Source organism: Nerophis lumbriciformis, linkage group LG31 (assembly GCF_033978685.3).
Source record: "Nerophis lumbriciformis linkage group LG31, RoL_Nlum_v2.1, whole genome shotgun sequence".
NCBI classification, from domain to species: domain Eukaryota; kingdom Metazoa; phylum Chordata; class Actinopteri; order Syngnathiformes; family Syngnathidae; genus Nerophis; species Nerophis lumbriciformis.
The window spans coordinates 7903320-7919230 of NC_084578.2; the positions used below are offsets into that span (position 1 = coordinate 7903320).

Genomic DNA, 15911 nt, shown 5'->3' on the forward strand with positions numbered 1-15911 from the left:
TCCCAAGGACGTCTCACCAGAGAGGATTCATATTTTCCACACCCTAGAAAGGAGGCCTTATCACTTGCCTACAGTCTGTCAGGGCTGTCAGATTGCTGGTTTTCCTTCCCAAAGAATAATTTCGCCACACCTAGTGTGTGTGTGTGACAATCATTGGTACTTTACTTACTTACGTCCTCTCAATATTACAGCGCACATCAGTTATAACAAGTTGTAAGGTTAAGCAGATGGCTAGTGTGATGTCATAGGTCAACCGGAACATTAATTCAGTTATCTGCTCTAAAATGAAATAAGCAGCGCCCCCCAGTGTTTGAGAGCCACATGGCTTATGACCAATAATCGCATTTGACAGTGTGCATAGTAGAGATGCGCGGTTTGCGGACACAACCGCGGAGTCCGCGGATTATCCGCGGGTCGGGCGGTTGAAATAAAAAAAAATTAGATTTTATCCGCGGGTCGGGTCGGGCGGTTGAAATTAAAAAAAATTAGATTTTAAATAGATTCAGGCGGGTGGCAGTTAAACCAATTCGGAAATATATATACATAGTTAAATGTTGTTACCCACATACGAAAAACGAGCAGGCACCTGCAGCATATGCCACAACAGAAGAAGAAAAAAAAAAGAGATGGCAACGCCGGCAGCAAACGTGGTACGCGACAAACTAAAAAAGGGAATACTAAAGACCAGGGGAAAAAAGGCCAGAAAAGTTCAGCGTGGACTCGTTTTTATGAGGTTGTAAATCAGGATGATAGTAATGCTGGCTACGTGATTTGCAAGAGCTGCGACGCTGTTTATGTCTACGACAGTCACAAAACCGGGACATCTAACATGGTGCATCACATTTGTGCAAAACCCCGAACCTCCACAAACACCCTGAGCATGAGCAGTTTCGTCCGCCGTGATCCCAGAAGAGTGCCACAGGATGTTAAAACAAGATAGAACGCAGCCGCCTGCAGCAGTTTGAGTGGCGCGAGCGCGCTTGGAGGTGCGCTCAGCGCGGCTCCCAGATGATTGCGCACTAGTGTGCGTCTGGGCCGTGACAGTGTGGCACGCATTGAATGTCTCTGCTGCATTGGATCAGTCTCCTTTCTTTAACAGGCAAAAGCTTTATAACCTCACTAATGCCTTGCATCGTCTATATTAGATATATAACAACGGGCGGGTGCGGTTTTGATTAAATGTTAGTTCGGGTGGATGCGGATGGTTGACGACTTTTGTGATGCGGTTGCGGATGAAATAATTGCCTATCCGCGCATCTCTAGTGCATAGACACCTGGACTTCACATGTAGGTGTGAAACTACAAAAAAACAAAGTATTTGAGAAATCGGACTAATTTAGTGCATGGAAAAAGTCTTAAACACTCTGTATAGGTTCACAGCTAAGAGCTATTTTGATGGAAGTGTGTGCATTTGTGTTTACTTGTCTCTACTTTTATGTTTCTGAATATTATGTGCAGGCTTGGTAAAATAGCATCTGTCTGATATGATTTAACAGGCGATTAAAAATGTTCAAGAACCTTTTTGGTTGTTTAGAAAATAGCCAAAAGCAGGCATGTGAATTGTCCACAAAAATGCGGAAATCTACGTATTTTAAACATTAATTTTTGCGTCAAAACATCACTTCTGCGTTTTTGTATGAAATATTGTAGCCTGTAAAGAACGTGAGTGGAATGAGGAGTGCCAAACGATGGAGCTAATTGTTTTAAAGACATTTAGACTTTGTTTTTTTTTATCAGCAACCGAGCAGTATCTTTACACCCGTAGCTTCTCAGCGCAACAACACACAACACCGCAAATGTGTCCCGTGGAACTCTCTAACAATAAACGTTTTGTTTGTGAATTATGTACAATCCGAACACTGTTAGTTACGAATACGAACCAATTTTAGTTTTAGAGTATTTATTAGTAGCCAGCGAGAAAGTATATTTTTGATGTGACGGATGTAAACAGAGGTCACAACTAGAGATGTCCGATAATGGCTTTTTTGCCGATATTCCGATATTGTCCAACTCTTGATTACTGATTCCGATATCAACCGATACCGATATATACAGTCGTGGAATTAACACATTTTTATGCCTAATTTTGTTGTGATGCCCCGCTAAATGCATTAAACAATGTAACTTTAACATGAATTGATTAACGCGGACCCCGACTTAAACAAGGTGAAAAACTTATTCGGGTGTTACCATTTAGTGGTTAATTGTACGGAATATGTACTGTATTGTGCAATCTACTAATAAAAGTTTAAATCAATCAATCAAAAACAAGGTTTTCCAAAATAAGAGAACAACTTCAACTCCAGTTATGGAAAAAAGTGCCAACATGGCACTGCCATATTTATTATTGAAGTCACAAAGTGTTTTTTTTTTAACATGCCTCAAAACAGCAGCTTGGAATTTGGGACATGCTCTCCCTGAGATAATCCTAATATCCACTACAACTATGGGAAATACTATACTTTGACTTTCACAAAGTGCATAATTTTTTATTTTTTTTAAACATGCAGCTACAAAAACAATGAAGGCACACAGCTTCAGTCCAGAGTATACTAGAGCATACTTGCCGACCTTGAGTCCTCCGAATTCGGAAGGGTCGGGGGAGAATATTGTTGCGTCCTGGAAGAGTTAGTGCTGCAAGGGGTTCTGGCTATTTGTTCTGTTGTGTTTATGTTGTGTTACGGTGCGGATGTTCTCCCGAAATGTGTTTGTCATTCTTGTTTGGTGTGGGTTCACAGTGTGGCGCATATTTGTAACAGTGTTAAAGTTGTTTATGCGGCCACCCTCAGTGTGACCTGTATGGCTGTTGATCAAGTATGCATTGCATTCACTTATGTGTGTGTAAAAGCCGCATATATTATGTGACTGGGCCGGCACGCTGTTTGTATGGAGGAAAAGTGGATGTGACGACAGGTTGTAGAGGACGCTAAAGGCAGTGCCTTTAAGACACGCCCCCAATAATGTTGTCCGGGTGGAAATCCGGAGAATGGTTGCCCCAGGAGATTCTCCGGAGGGGCACTGAAATTCGGGAGTCTCCCGGGAAAATCGGGAGGTTGAAACCGATACCGATAATTTCCGATATTACATTTTAAAGCATTTATCGGCTGATATTATCGGACATCTCTCGTCACAACACCGAAAATATAAAAGTTAAAGTTAAAGTTAAAGTTAAAGTACCAATGATTGTCACACACACACACTAGGTGTGGCGAGATTATTCTCTGCATTTGACCCATCACCCTTGATCACCCCCTGGGAGGTGAGGGGAGCAGTGGGCAGCAGCGGTGGCCGCGCCCGGGAATCATTTTGGTGATTTAACCCCCAATTCCAACCCTTGATGCTGAGTGCCAAGCAGGGAGGTAATGGGTCCCATTTTTATAGTCTTTGGTATGACTCGGCCGGGGTTTGAACTCACAACCTACCGATCTCAGGGCGGACACTCTAACCACTAGGCCACTGAGTAGGTATTACCCGATGTGGGTGGCTACAGGCTAGAGTTGACAAATTGGAAACTTTTCCTGAGTTATTTGCATGCATGTTATAGAATTTGACATTACATGTTCAATGATAATATTAGTGAATTATTTACAAAAAAAAAAGTGGTACATTACATGAGTCATGTAAGTGTCAAAAAAGACGGACAAAAGAGGTTGGTTGACAGAGGTGGGTAGAGTAGCCAGAAATTGTACTCAAGTAAGAGTACTGTTACTTTAGAGATTTATTACTCAAGTAAAAGTAAGGAGTAGTCACCCAAATATTTACTTGAGTAAAAGTAAAAAGTATGTTATGAAAAAACTACTTAAGTACTGAGTAACTGATGAGTAACATACACACTCATATCATATATATATATATATATATATATATATACATATATACATATACATTGATATATACAGTATATAATTTATATGTATTTATTTTGCTGTTTTTGTTTACATGTTAAAGGTGTTTTAATGAATATACATGCATGTTTAACATATAGATTCCTTTCTTTCATGAAGACTAGAATATAAGTTGGTGTATTACCTGATTCTGATGACTTGCGTTGATTGTAATCAGACAGTAGTGATGATAACGTCCACGTTTTCAAATGGAGGAGAAAAAAAGTTCCTTCCTTCTGTCTAATACCACATTAAAGTGGTGGGTTTTTGGCATCTTATTTGTCCAGCTTCCATATTCGTTTTTATACACTTTACAAGAAATATATTGGCGTCAAACTCCGTAGCTTGCTAGCTTGTTTGCGCTGGCTTTCGGAGACTCTTATTTTGAAAGCGCAGGCGCGATGGAGCGGCACTTTTATTGTGAAGACAGGGACGTCCTCATGTGTGGTCAGTCTTTAGGATTTTGACGGGATGTACGGTTGAAATAAAAAAGTATCTTTTTTCCTTCACACTTTTGATTGATTGATTGGAACTTTTGTTATTAGATTGCACAGTACAGTACACATTCCGTACAATTGACCACTAAATGGTAACACCCCAATAAGTTTTTCAACTTGTTTAAGTCAGGTCATGTGACCCCCTGGCTCTGTTTGATTGGTCCAACGTCACCAGTGACTGCATCTGATTGGTGGAACGAAGTGAAACGTCACCAATAAGGCAGGCACTTTGAAGGTCTGTCTGACAGACCAAAACAAACAAAGCGTGCATTAACAGATCGATAAAAATTAGTAGCGAGTAGCGAGCCGAATGTAGATAAAAGTAGCGGAGTAAAAGTAGCGTTTCTTCTCTATAAATATACTAAAGTAAAAGTAAAGTATGTTGCATTAAAACTACTCTTAGAAGTACAATTTATCCCAAAAGTTACTCAAGTAGATGTAACGGAGTAAATGTAGCGCGTTACTACCCACCTCTGTTGGTTGATGAGAATGAATCTAAAATTCAATTGCAGAAAATGTAGCCTTGATTTTCAAAATGTTCTTTAGTGGTTTGTGTAGCAGCACTTTGTGCTGATATAAATGTTCCTCTTTTTGTCTAAATGTTATTCTTTTTTTCCTCAAAGGATGCTCACATCCCTAAATAGAGGTGTTTGTGAAATCCCCTGATGTTTTTTTTGCTGCTAAATTATCCACAACATTAGCGCCACATTAAACATTGACGCTACCGGTCCAACGTTTCCGGAAAAAAAACAACCTAAAACCTTCTCCAGCTGTTTACTAACGTTCACTATTCCTGTTGAAACAACTTTTACTGCAAATGAATATTGGCTCCAAATAACGGTCATCGGCCTCCTTGACTAATAATGATCGGTGTCGACCCTGAAAAAAACATATCGGCCGCTCTCTGAATTAGATGGGAGTGTTTGCACCCGTGTCTATACCTTTTTATGTTTCTGAATATTTTGTGCAGGTTTGATAAAATAACATCTCTCTTATATGATTTTGCAGAGGATTAAAAATGCTCAACAGCCTTTGTGGTTGTTTCGAACATAGCAAAAGTCACTATTGATTACACTATTAGATGACTTCAGTTTAAAAACTAGGGCTATGAATCTTTGGGCACCACACGATTGGAATCGATTTTTGAGGGCAACGATTCGATTCAGAATCGATTCTCTATTTATCCAATGCCAATGTTTATCCAATGTTTATTTATATAGCCCTAAATCACAAGTGTCTCAAAGGGCTGCACAAGCCACAACGACATCCTCGGTACAGAGCCCACATAAGGGCAAGGAAAAACTCACCCCAGTGGGACGTCGATGTGAATGACTATGAGAAACCTTGGAGAGGACCGCATATGTGGGTAACCCCCCCCCCCCAGGAGAGACCGAATGCAATGGATGTCGAGTGGGTCTGACATAATATTGTGAGAGTCCAGTCCATAGTGGATCCAACATAATAGTGAGAGTCCAGTCCATAGTGGGTCAGCAGGAACTATCCCGAATTAGAACGATTTTTGATTCAAAATAATACTTTTTTGAATAACATTGGGTGCCCCTTCTATGATTAACTACATTCCTCCATAAAAAAATAACAGCTCTAATAAATGTATGTATTAAGTAAAAGAAAACTGGTTTTTTTTTAATAAAATACTACCCAAACATGTAATAAAGTGAAATACAAGTAAGGCAACAAGTAAAGTATCCCACATTTCTCTTTTCTAAAGTAAATCTGACATATTAAAACAAAAAAAATGTGCAACTTGCTAAATCATATTTGCATCATACATCAATGTAGGGGTGTAACGGTCCACAAAAATTTCAGTAATATACGTACCTCGGCTTAGAGGTCACCAGAGGTGTGGACTCGAGTCACATGACTTGGACTCGAGTCAGACTCGAGTCATGAATTTGATGACTTTAGACTCGACTTGACAAAATGTAAAGAGACTTGCAACTCGACTTCGACTTTAACATCAATGACTTGTGACTTCACTTGGACTTGAGCCTTTTGACTTGACATGACTTGCCACTTTCCCCAAAATCCAAAGCTTAAAAAGTTATTTGGGAGCGCTCCGTATTTTTCATTTTCTTCGTCTGTCTATCAGCGTGTTGTTCCTGTCAGCTGGTGTGCGCTCAGTACAACAGCCAATCAAATTAGAACTACGTTGTTTTCATCACGCAGCATTCATCCAATCAAATTGCAGTACAACCAATGAACAAGAGTTGTCCAACAACGTGCCAGTGATAAACAATTATGCCAAAGTTGGTTTCGTTCGGGTATAAAAACTACGACTTGGTCAACAAAAAACAAATTGCCGTATGCAAATCACGCAGTTCGAAGATTACAGACGGAGACGCAACAACTTCCAACTTCGTTCGACATTTGAAGTTGCACAAAGAAGGGTAAGTTTTGAATGTAAGATAACGTTTATTGGCTAAGTAACGTGACTTTTATTTGCTGTGTAGTTAAATCAGTGAGGCTGCAAACTCACTGCTAACGTTATAACCATAGACATCTTATAAGTAGACGCAGCATGGAGCGCTACTGCCTACTGGCGCAGACGAGGCGCGGGGCCGCCATCTTGGAGTGGTGATCCGCTCCACTCAGTGCAATTCATTTGGCAGGAGCAATGAACTGTCAGCGCATTTAATTCATTTTACCTCACTGAATACCACTGATTTTCACGCGCTTTTTTGTCATACGTGTGTAACAGACACATGTTTTGGCGTGTTTTATTATTCATAGTTTGCTTAACAGTAATATAATATTCTTATACGCTATAAGTGACCAGACGTCCGAGATCAAAACTGGGAATATAATCCCAGAGAAGGGGGAAAAAAACGGTAAGCTATTTTTAAGTTGAAGAAACAATATGATTAGGATATATATACATGCGTGTATCCTACATAAACAATGTATGAATACATTAGATATCTATATATCTTATAGACTGTATCTCTGTTGCTGCAGCAGCAGAGAGTTTATTCTGTCTTGACACTTTGTATTGATATTTTCTATTACATTCTTCCCTTAAATGATAATGTTTGCAGTGATTGTTTTATATGTATTATTTTATGTAAGTCGCTTTGGATAAAAGCGTCTGCCAAATATTTAAACATATATAAACACCTGAAAGTCTTCATATCAGCTAAAACCACCAATCTGTTTCACTGGATTCAGAATAAAACCAAATTCTGTTTTACCCAACAATGTTAGTATTTGAATATTGTTACTTGAAGACTTATTCCTGGTTACAATTATACTGTTAAGAAAGTATTGTCTTATACTTTGCCTAAAATGAGAATGCATCATAATCAGTGGCGGCTGGTGAATTTTGTTTTAGGTGGGGCTGAAAGTTTGTAAACCAAACCCCTGTAGGGGCGTCATCCTCCCCAAGAAGATTTCTTTGTGATTTTCACATACAAATATTGAAGATCTTTGATCCTTCTCAACTCTGTGGTAAAATTATTTTCATAAAATACAACCAATAGTACGTTAATGTTAAATCTTACTTGTGAAAAGTAATCCCCCGATTCCTATTTTCAACAGTCCGCTCATTTGAGCAGGAAAACGCTTTTCAACTGTCAGTTTAGGCTGCTTGCCGGCTCCTCATCAGCACTTCAAATGGCGGCCAAATTGCTCACATCACAGCAACCAATGCTGCGTCTACTTATAAGATGTCTATGGTTATAACGTCATTGCAAACACGGCAATCTGTTGCGTCCACTGCAGTTCGCTACCTTATTCATACTTTTTGTCAAGTGATTTTTTTTAAGCAGGGTTGCATGAGGACCTACACAACGTTACGTTAGACAATGTATCACACACAGTAACGTAACGTTAGTCAATGTATCACACACAGTAACATTACGTTAGTCAATGTATCACACACAGTAACATTACGTTAGTCAATGTATCACACACAGTAACGTAACGTTAGACGGTGGTCAGCAGCACCGCGTATTTTAGCCACCTACAAAAAGACAAACATAGTCAAATAAAGGTCAGTTAAAATGTATACTATATTAAGAATATGTGTACATATTGCATAGGGTCCTGACATCTAAAAAGTACAACTCTGTTCATTGTTATGTTCATATATTCGTTATGTTTTTCATGTGTACGCACACATAAACACACATACAGTATGAGATGAGATAAGGTAAGAACAGGATAGAAACTGCTGTGGAACTAGTTACAATGCAATATTCCATGGAAATACAATGTTAACACTTTTGTGCAAATAAGTACAGTTGCACTTGTTTTTTTCAAATGTGTTTATTCTGTAAAGGAATGAGTTACATGTTTAAAATGACTGGTTAATAGTGCTATTTTGAAGTGCAATGTCAGCACTATCTTTTTCCCTGCAATTTCAAATGCACTTGTTTTAATAAATAAATACAGTGTTTTAAAAGCATACACAATCTGTGTAAATATATTAGTCTGTGGTTAAACGACTTGAAAGGACTCGAAACTCAAAATGCAGGACTTGGGACTTGACTTGAGACTTTCCAGTCTTGACTTTGGACTTGACTCGGACTTGCCCTGTCTTGACTCGGGACTTGACTCGAGACTTGAGGGCAAAGACTTGAGACTTACTTGTGACTTGCAAAGCAATGACTTGGTCCCACCTCTGGAGGTCACGGTTCGGTTCATTTTCGGTACAGTAAGAAAACAACAAAATATACATTTTTTGGTTATTTATTTACCAAATTTGCAAAATCTTCCACCAAAAATATTTTTCTTAGTGGAATATTTGATGTGAAGTAATGGGAACCTTGGATAGGTCAATAATTCATAATAACATTGATTTTGATTCAATATTATGTTTTGAGCAATGACAGTTTGAAAGAAAAAAAAACAGCTTTGTTTTATTAGTCAACATTGCAACTTTTTCTAAATTACATTTAACCTTTAAACTTTTTTATTTCACTTTTGTTATGTTTTTGTTTATTTTAATAGTATTTTTAGAATGTGCCGTGGGCCTTTAAACACTAGCTGTGGGCCGCAAATGGCCTCCGGGGCACACTTTTGACACCCCTGCTATAGATAATAAAAAATGTACCGTATTTTTCGGACTATAAGTCGCTCCGGAGTATGTGTCGCACCGGCCGAAAATGCACAATAAAGAAGAAAAAAAACATATATAAGTCGCATTTTTGGGGGAAATTTATTTGATAAAACCCAACACCAAGAATAGACATTAGAAAGGCAATTTAAAATAAATAAAGAATAGTGAACAACAGGCTGAATAAGTGTACGTTATATGACGCATAAATAACCAACTGAGAAGGTGCCTGGTATGTTAACGTAACATATTATGGCAAGAGTCATTCAAATAGCTATAACATATAGAACATGCTAAACGTTTACCAAATAATCTGTCACTCCCGATCGCTAAATCCCATGAAATCTTCCTCCTCGGTGTTGCCTCTGGTATGCGCCGCTAGCGTCCTTTCTTTCTGCTGCTCGATCGCCGTTTTCTGGTGCATATTTCACTACGTCCAGCTTGTAATCTGCAGTATATGATTTCCTTTTCGGTGCCATTTTAGTTCAGTCCTTCTCAGTTTTTAAAAGTTACCGCCAATGTTGCTGTGATCTATTTTAATAGCTCCGGTAGTAGCGTATAGCATATAGCAGTTAGCATTCCTAAACCCACAATGCACTTCTGCCATGACCCGCCCCCGCCGTATTCTTATTGGTTGGCGTGTGAGTGACGATTGCTGACGTGTTTGTGAGACGATTGCGGACATTTTCTTCGTCGCTCACGCGAATGAGATAAATAATATTTGATATTTTACGGTAATATGTTAATAATTTCACACATAAGTCACTCCGGAATATACGTCGCACCCAAAAACCTCGACTTATAGTCCGAAAAATACGGTAATCTGATAAATCTATGGATGAAAAGCAGAGCCTGGCGACGCATACGCGTTTATCATAACTCTCTCGCTCTCTCTCTGTCTCTGCTCCTCCCTCACCAATGCTGCTGCCCGCACAATTTGTTTTTGTTTTTAACCCCTTCTTAACCCTGAACGTACATTGAAAATACACGCAACCATAACTCAATATGCCGGACATTTGAGGCATTTAAGAAACTCCACCCGGACAGCTCCGCAAAAGAGGACATGTCCGGTGAAAAGAGGACGTATGGTCAGTCTATCGTAGCCCGTTAGCTGTTAGCATGCCATGTGTTGTGCCTCGATGTGCATTGTTTACACAACGTGCGTAACGCTACTTAATATGTCCGTGTAGAAACTCGTTCGGTACACCTCCGAACTAGGGATGTCCCGATCCGATCCAAATATCGGATCGGGACTGCCGATATATTTGCCAAAAATTGCGTATCGGCAAGGCATGGGAAAATGCCGATCCATATCCAGTTTAAAAAAAAACTCTGGTCCGTGTTTTCCAACGCACCTATTTAAATAATACATTCCACTTTTCTGCTGCTCCGTAATTTCCGTTCCGCATTTTCCAGCACACCTTCAACACATCCACAATTCTCACGCAGTTGCTTTTAGCTGCTGGCATTACACGACAGGCTCTTCTCACTCTTTCCTGTGTCTCCCTCTCACAGACAGCGAGCGCACCTTCTAACACACGTCACATACTGTCACGACATACGTCACATACTGTCACGTCATACGTCACATACGTATACGTCCTCTTCCAGCAGAGAGCGAGGTAGCGGCATGGCTAACGTTAGCTGTGATGCTAGCGCAGCCGCTAAGGTGCGCGCCTGCTCAAGCGTCCTCTAAAAAATAAATAAGCGCATAACAATTTTCGACACACGGACACGACAGAGACAACAGTTTTCGTCATCATTGTTCAAATATTGTGACGTCTGTCGAGACGCTTATCTCCATTCGGTGCCACACATCCACACCGTCAATTTCCACATCAACACCATATGAAAAAATTAGTGATTTTTTTAGTTGTGATTTCCTTCTCTGCATGAAAGTTTAAAAGTAGCATATATTAATGCAGTATGAAGAAGAATGTTTTAATGTAGACATGCAAGCCTTGAAAGAACATTTTGAAAATCAAGACTACATTTCCTGCAAATGGGTGCATTTCTACCCTATATTTTAACTTTAGATTTATTCTCATATCAAACTCTTTTGGCTGTCTTTTTGACACTTACATCCGGCGCCCCCCTCCACACCCTGGATTATAAATAATGTAAATAATTCAATGTGATTATCTTGTGTGATGACTGTATTATGATGATAGTATATATCTGATAGTATATATCTGTATCATGAATCAATTTAAGTGGACCCCGACTTAAACAAGTTAAAAAACTTATTGGGGTGTTACCATTTAGTGGTCAATTGTACGGAATATGTACTTCACTGTGCAACCTACTAATAAAAGTCTCAATCAATCAATCAAAACACATAGAATCATCATACTGCTGTGATTATATGCATCAAGTGTTCATTCAAGGCTAAGGCAAAATATCGAGATATATATCGTGTATCGCAATATGGCCTTAAAATATCGCAATATTAAAAAAAGGCCATATCGCCCAGCCCTAGTTCAATGATGCCATTTCTGTTTGTCATGTATAATTTTGTCTATTTTGTGTTTATCCTTGAATAAACAGGTCAGTTTCTTGTTACCAACCATTGTGTATTATTCAAACTCCCCTAATTCAGCTGGCTAGTTGTTATCAAGAGTACTAAAACCCTTTTCAACATGATTCTGACAACTAAGTAGGCTAAATAACTTTAAACTTTAATAAATGCTCGGATAGGCCAGTATCGGTCAGTATCGGTATCGGTCAGTATCGGTATCGGATCGGAAATGCAAAAACAATATCGGTATCGGATCGGAAGTGCAAAAACCTGGATCGGGACATCCCTACTCCGAACCGAAACGGAACCCCCGGTTCAATACAAATACACGCACCGTTACACCCCTACATCAATGCATGTACTTTATTAGCAAGGTGAGGTAACTAACAATGTAAAATTAATGTCATTGTTTCATATGCAGTATTTGTCCTTACTTAGGCTTCATAAAATCAAAAAAGACGTATTACTCGTCAACATAGCTTTTTTACTCTTATGTTTTATTTGAGCTCCGTTACTACTTTTAATAAGGCGCATATATGAGTAGTTACTCCATTTGTGATTCATACTGCATAATGGAATACCATTATCAAACTACAACACCCTTCAAGGTGTTTTGTATGCATACCAAACAGTGTTTTCTTCATATTCCATGGGAAAAAAGCACACACGTCGGAGCTTGCTGAGGTTAAATGCATTGCAGCTAATCAGTCATTATTGGTCCACCCCTGATAACACAATTTACATCTTACTCTTTCTTTACATATTTCATTAACTTGACAGATGCTCCTGCTGAAACAGAATAAAATTATATTTAATGCACTGTTTGAATCTGTGTTAACATTTCTCCCACTTATTTCCTTTCAAAACAACTTGGTTTTGTATTCTTCTAGCGCTGTTTGCTTTGTACATAAATAATATCAAAACATGAGTTGCAGTTGCTCAGGAGTAGACTTTAAAGGGATCACGTTATGATTTTAAATCTACATTTTAAACCTTTCATTGTGGTCAACGTGACCAGCAGGGGCGATGTTTTGGTCAAAATTTAGCGTACAATTTGCTTTTGCAGACCCATCTTCAAGCCCCTTTCTTAATGTTTGAGTTTATTTGGAACATGCAAGCATACAACATGATACATCACAATTTCCAGTTTCTCTTTTCAACATGTTTGAAAAAGAGTAGGAAGACGCAGAGCTTATGTAACCCTACCCCTTTTCTTTTGCATAACAGTTGCTAAAACTTTTGTTCACTTCCTGTTCTCAATTTATTCACAATACACTCCATAAGTAATCACAATAAAAATAAATAAGTAATACTCGGTGAAGTAAGTTATAATTCATATGGTGAGAAGAGTAAGATTATTTTGAAAATGAACGGATGGATGGATGAAATAAATTCAGAATGTTTATCATGGTTCTTATTCTTTGTACTTTGTAAACACTTTAAAGGGGAACATTATCACAATTTCAGAAGGGTTAAAACCAGTGGCTTATTTTATTTTTCGAAGTTTTTTTCAAAATTTTACCCATCACGCAATATCCCTAAAAAAAGCTTCAAAGTGCCTGATTTTAACCATCGTTATATACACCCGTCCATTTTCCTGTGACGTCACATAGTGATGCCAACACAAACAAACATGGCGCATAGCAACAGCAAGCTATAGCGACATTAGCTCGGATTCAGACTCGGATTTCAGCGGCTTAAGCGATTCAACAGATTACGCATGTATTGAAACGGATGGTTGTAGTGTGGAGGCAGGTAGCGAAAACGAAATTGAAGAAGAAACTGACGCTATTGAGCCGTATCGGTTTGAACCGGAAAACAGTTGAAAAAACGGAAAATAACAGAGCTGATTTGACTCGGTGTTTGAGAAAATGGCGGATTGCTTCCCGATGTGACGTCACATTGTGTATCATATCAGTACATTGTTTGATTGCTTTGCTTAATCCATTCCATCATTTAATTCCACATGCTGATATACTGAAGTGTTGTACGTGCATACAAATGTTTTAAATTACATTTTTCTCTAAGATTATATTTATCCTCTTTTTTTGAGAACAATTGTTGTATATTCTTGGGTAGCAGGTTATACCGTATTTTTCGGAGTATAAGTCGCTCCGGAGTATATGTCGCACCGACCGAAAATGCATAATAAAGAAGGAAAAAACATATATAAGTCGCACTGGAGTATAAGTTGCATTTTTGGGGGAAATTTATTTGATAAAACCCAACACCAAGAATAGACATTTGAAAGGCAATTTAAAATAAATAAAGAATAGTGAACAACAGGCTGAATAAGTGTACGTTATATGAGGCATAAATAACCAACTGGTATGTTAACGTAACATATTATGGTAAGAGTCATTCAAATAACTATAACATATAGAACATGCTATACGTTTACCAAATAATCTGTCACTCCTAATCGCTAAATCCCATGAAATCTTATACGTCTAGTCTCTTACGTGAATGAGATAAATAATATTATTTGATATTTTCCGGTAATGTGTTTAAGGGGAACATTATCACAATTTCAGAAGGGTTAAAACCATTAAAAATCAGTTCCCAGTGGCTTATTTTATTTTTCGAAGTTTTTTTCAAAATTTTACCCATCACGCAATATCCCTAAAAAAAACTTCAAAGTGCCTGATTTTAACCACCGTTATATACACCCGTCCATTTTCCTGTGACGTCACACAGTGATGCCAATACAAACAAACAGCAAGGTATAGCGACATTAGCTCGGATTCAGACTCGGATTTCAGCGGCTTAACACTGTCTGATAAGATAATTACTAACAACTATGAACTAGGTTTACAGCATATTAAATACATTTGGCAACAACATGCACTTTGAGTGCAGACAGCCAATTTCAGGCGCGCTAAGAACATATATTTTTCCACGATTTTGGCACTCAGGTTAACCATACCTAAATAGACACAAAATACTGCATTACACAAGACTACCTGAATGTACTCAAATGATTGAAAAAAATAAATGTTTTTAAGCTAAATTATTGGTAAACACAGTTTGTGTATAATAATTTACGTAAAACCGCGAGTAATGAATAAAGTTTTCATCAATTAATATATTCTGTAGACATACCCTCATCCGCTCTCTTTTCCTGAAAGCTGATCTGTCCAGTTTTGGAGTTGATGTCAGCAGGCCAGGGAAGCTAGGGTCGATATTCTTCTCTTGATCATCTTCGGTGGCATAAGGGACGGTGTGAGCCAAGACATCCAGGGGGTTTAGCTCGCTCGTCTGCGGGAACAAACTGCCGCCATTGCTTGCCGTGCTACCGAGGGCCTTTGTCCCTGAATTGCTCACACACTCCGGCAGATTCAATGGGGGTCTGGCGGCAGATTTCTTTGACTTTATCGTTGGAAATGCATCTGCTTTGAGTGTCGCAGGATATCCACACATTCTTGCCATCTCTGTCGTAGCATAGCTTTCGTCGGTAAAGTGTGCGGAACAAACGTCCAATTTCTTGCCACTTTCGCATCTTTGGGCCACTGGTGCAACTTGAATCCGTCCCTGTTCGTGTTGTTACACCCTCCGACAACACACCGACGAGGCATGATGTCTCCAAGATACGGAAAACAGTCGAAAAAACAGAAAATAACAGAGCTGATTTGACTCAGTGTTTGTAATGTGTTTGAGAAAATGGCGGATTGCTTCCCGATGTGACGTCATCGGTCCGAGAGCGAATAATAGAAAGGCGTTTAATTCGCCAAAATTCACCCATTTAGAGTTCGGAAATCGGTAAAAAAAATATATGGTCTTTTTTCTGCAACATCAAGGTATATATTGACGCTTACATAGGTCTGGTGATAATGTTCCCCTTTAAGTTTGAAGAGTTTCTTGAAGTGTATCATATCAGTACATTGTTTGATTGCTTTGCTTAATCCATTCCATCATTTAATTCCACATGCTGATATACT

At 38.7% G+C, this 15911-nt stretch overlaps 1 protein-coding gene across 1 annotated transcript in view; it reads left to right on the forward strand.

Moving 5' to 3' along the window:
- The window catches only part of pnkd (PNKD metallo-beta-lactamase domain containing), a 43612-nt gene that overhangs the window by 24662 nt on the left and 3039 nt on the right, over nt 1-15911 (forward strand). The window lies entirely within an intron of this gene.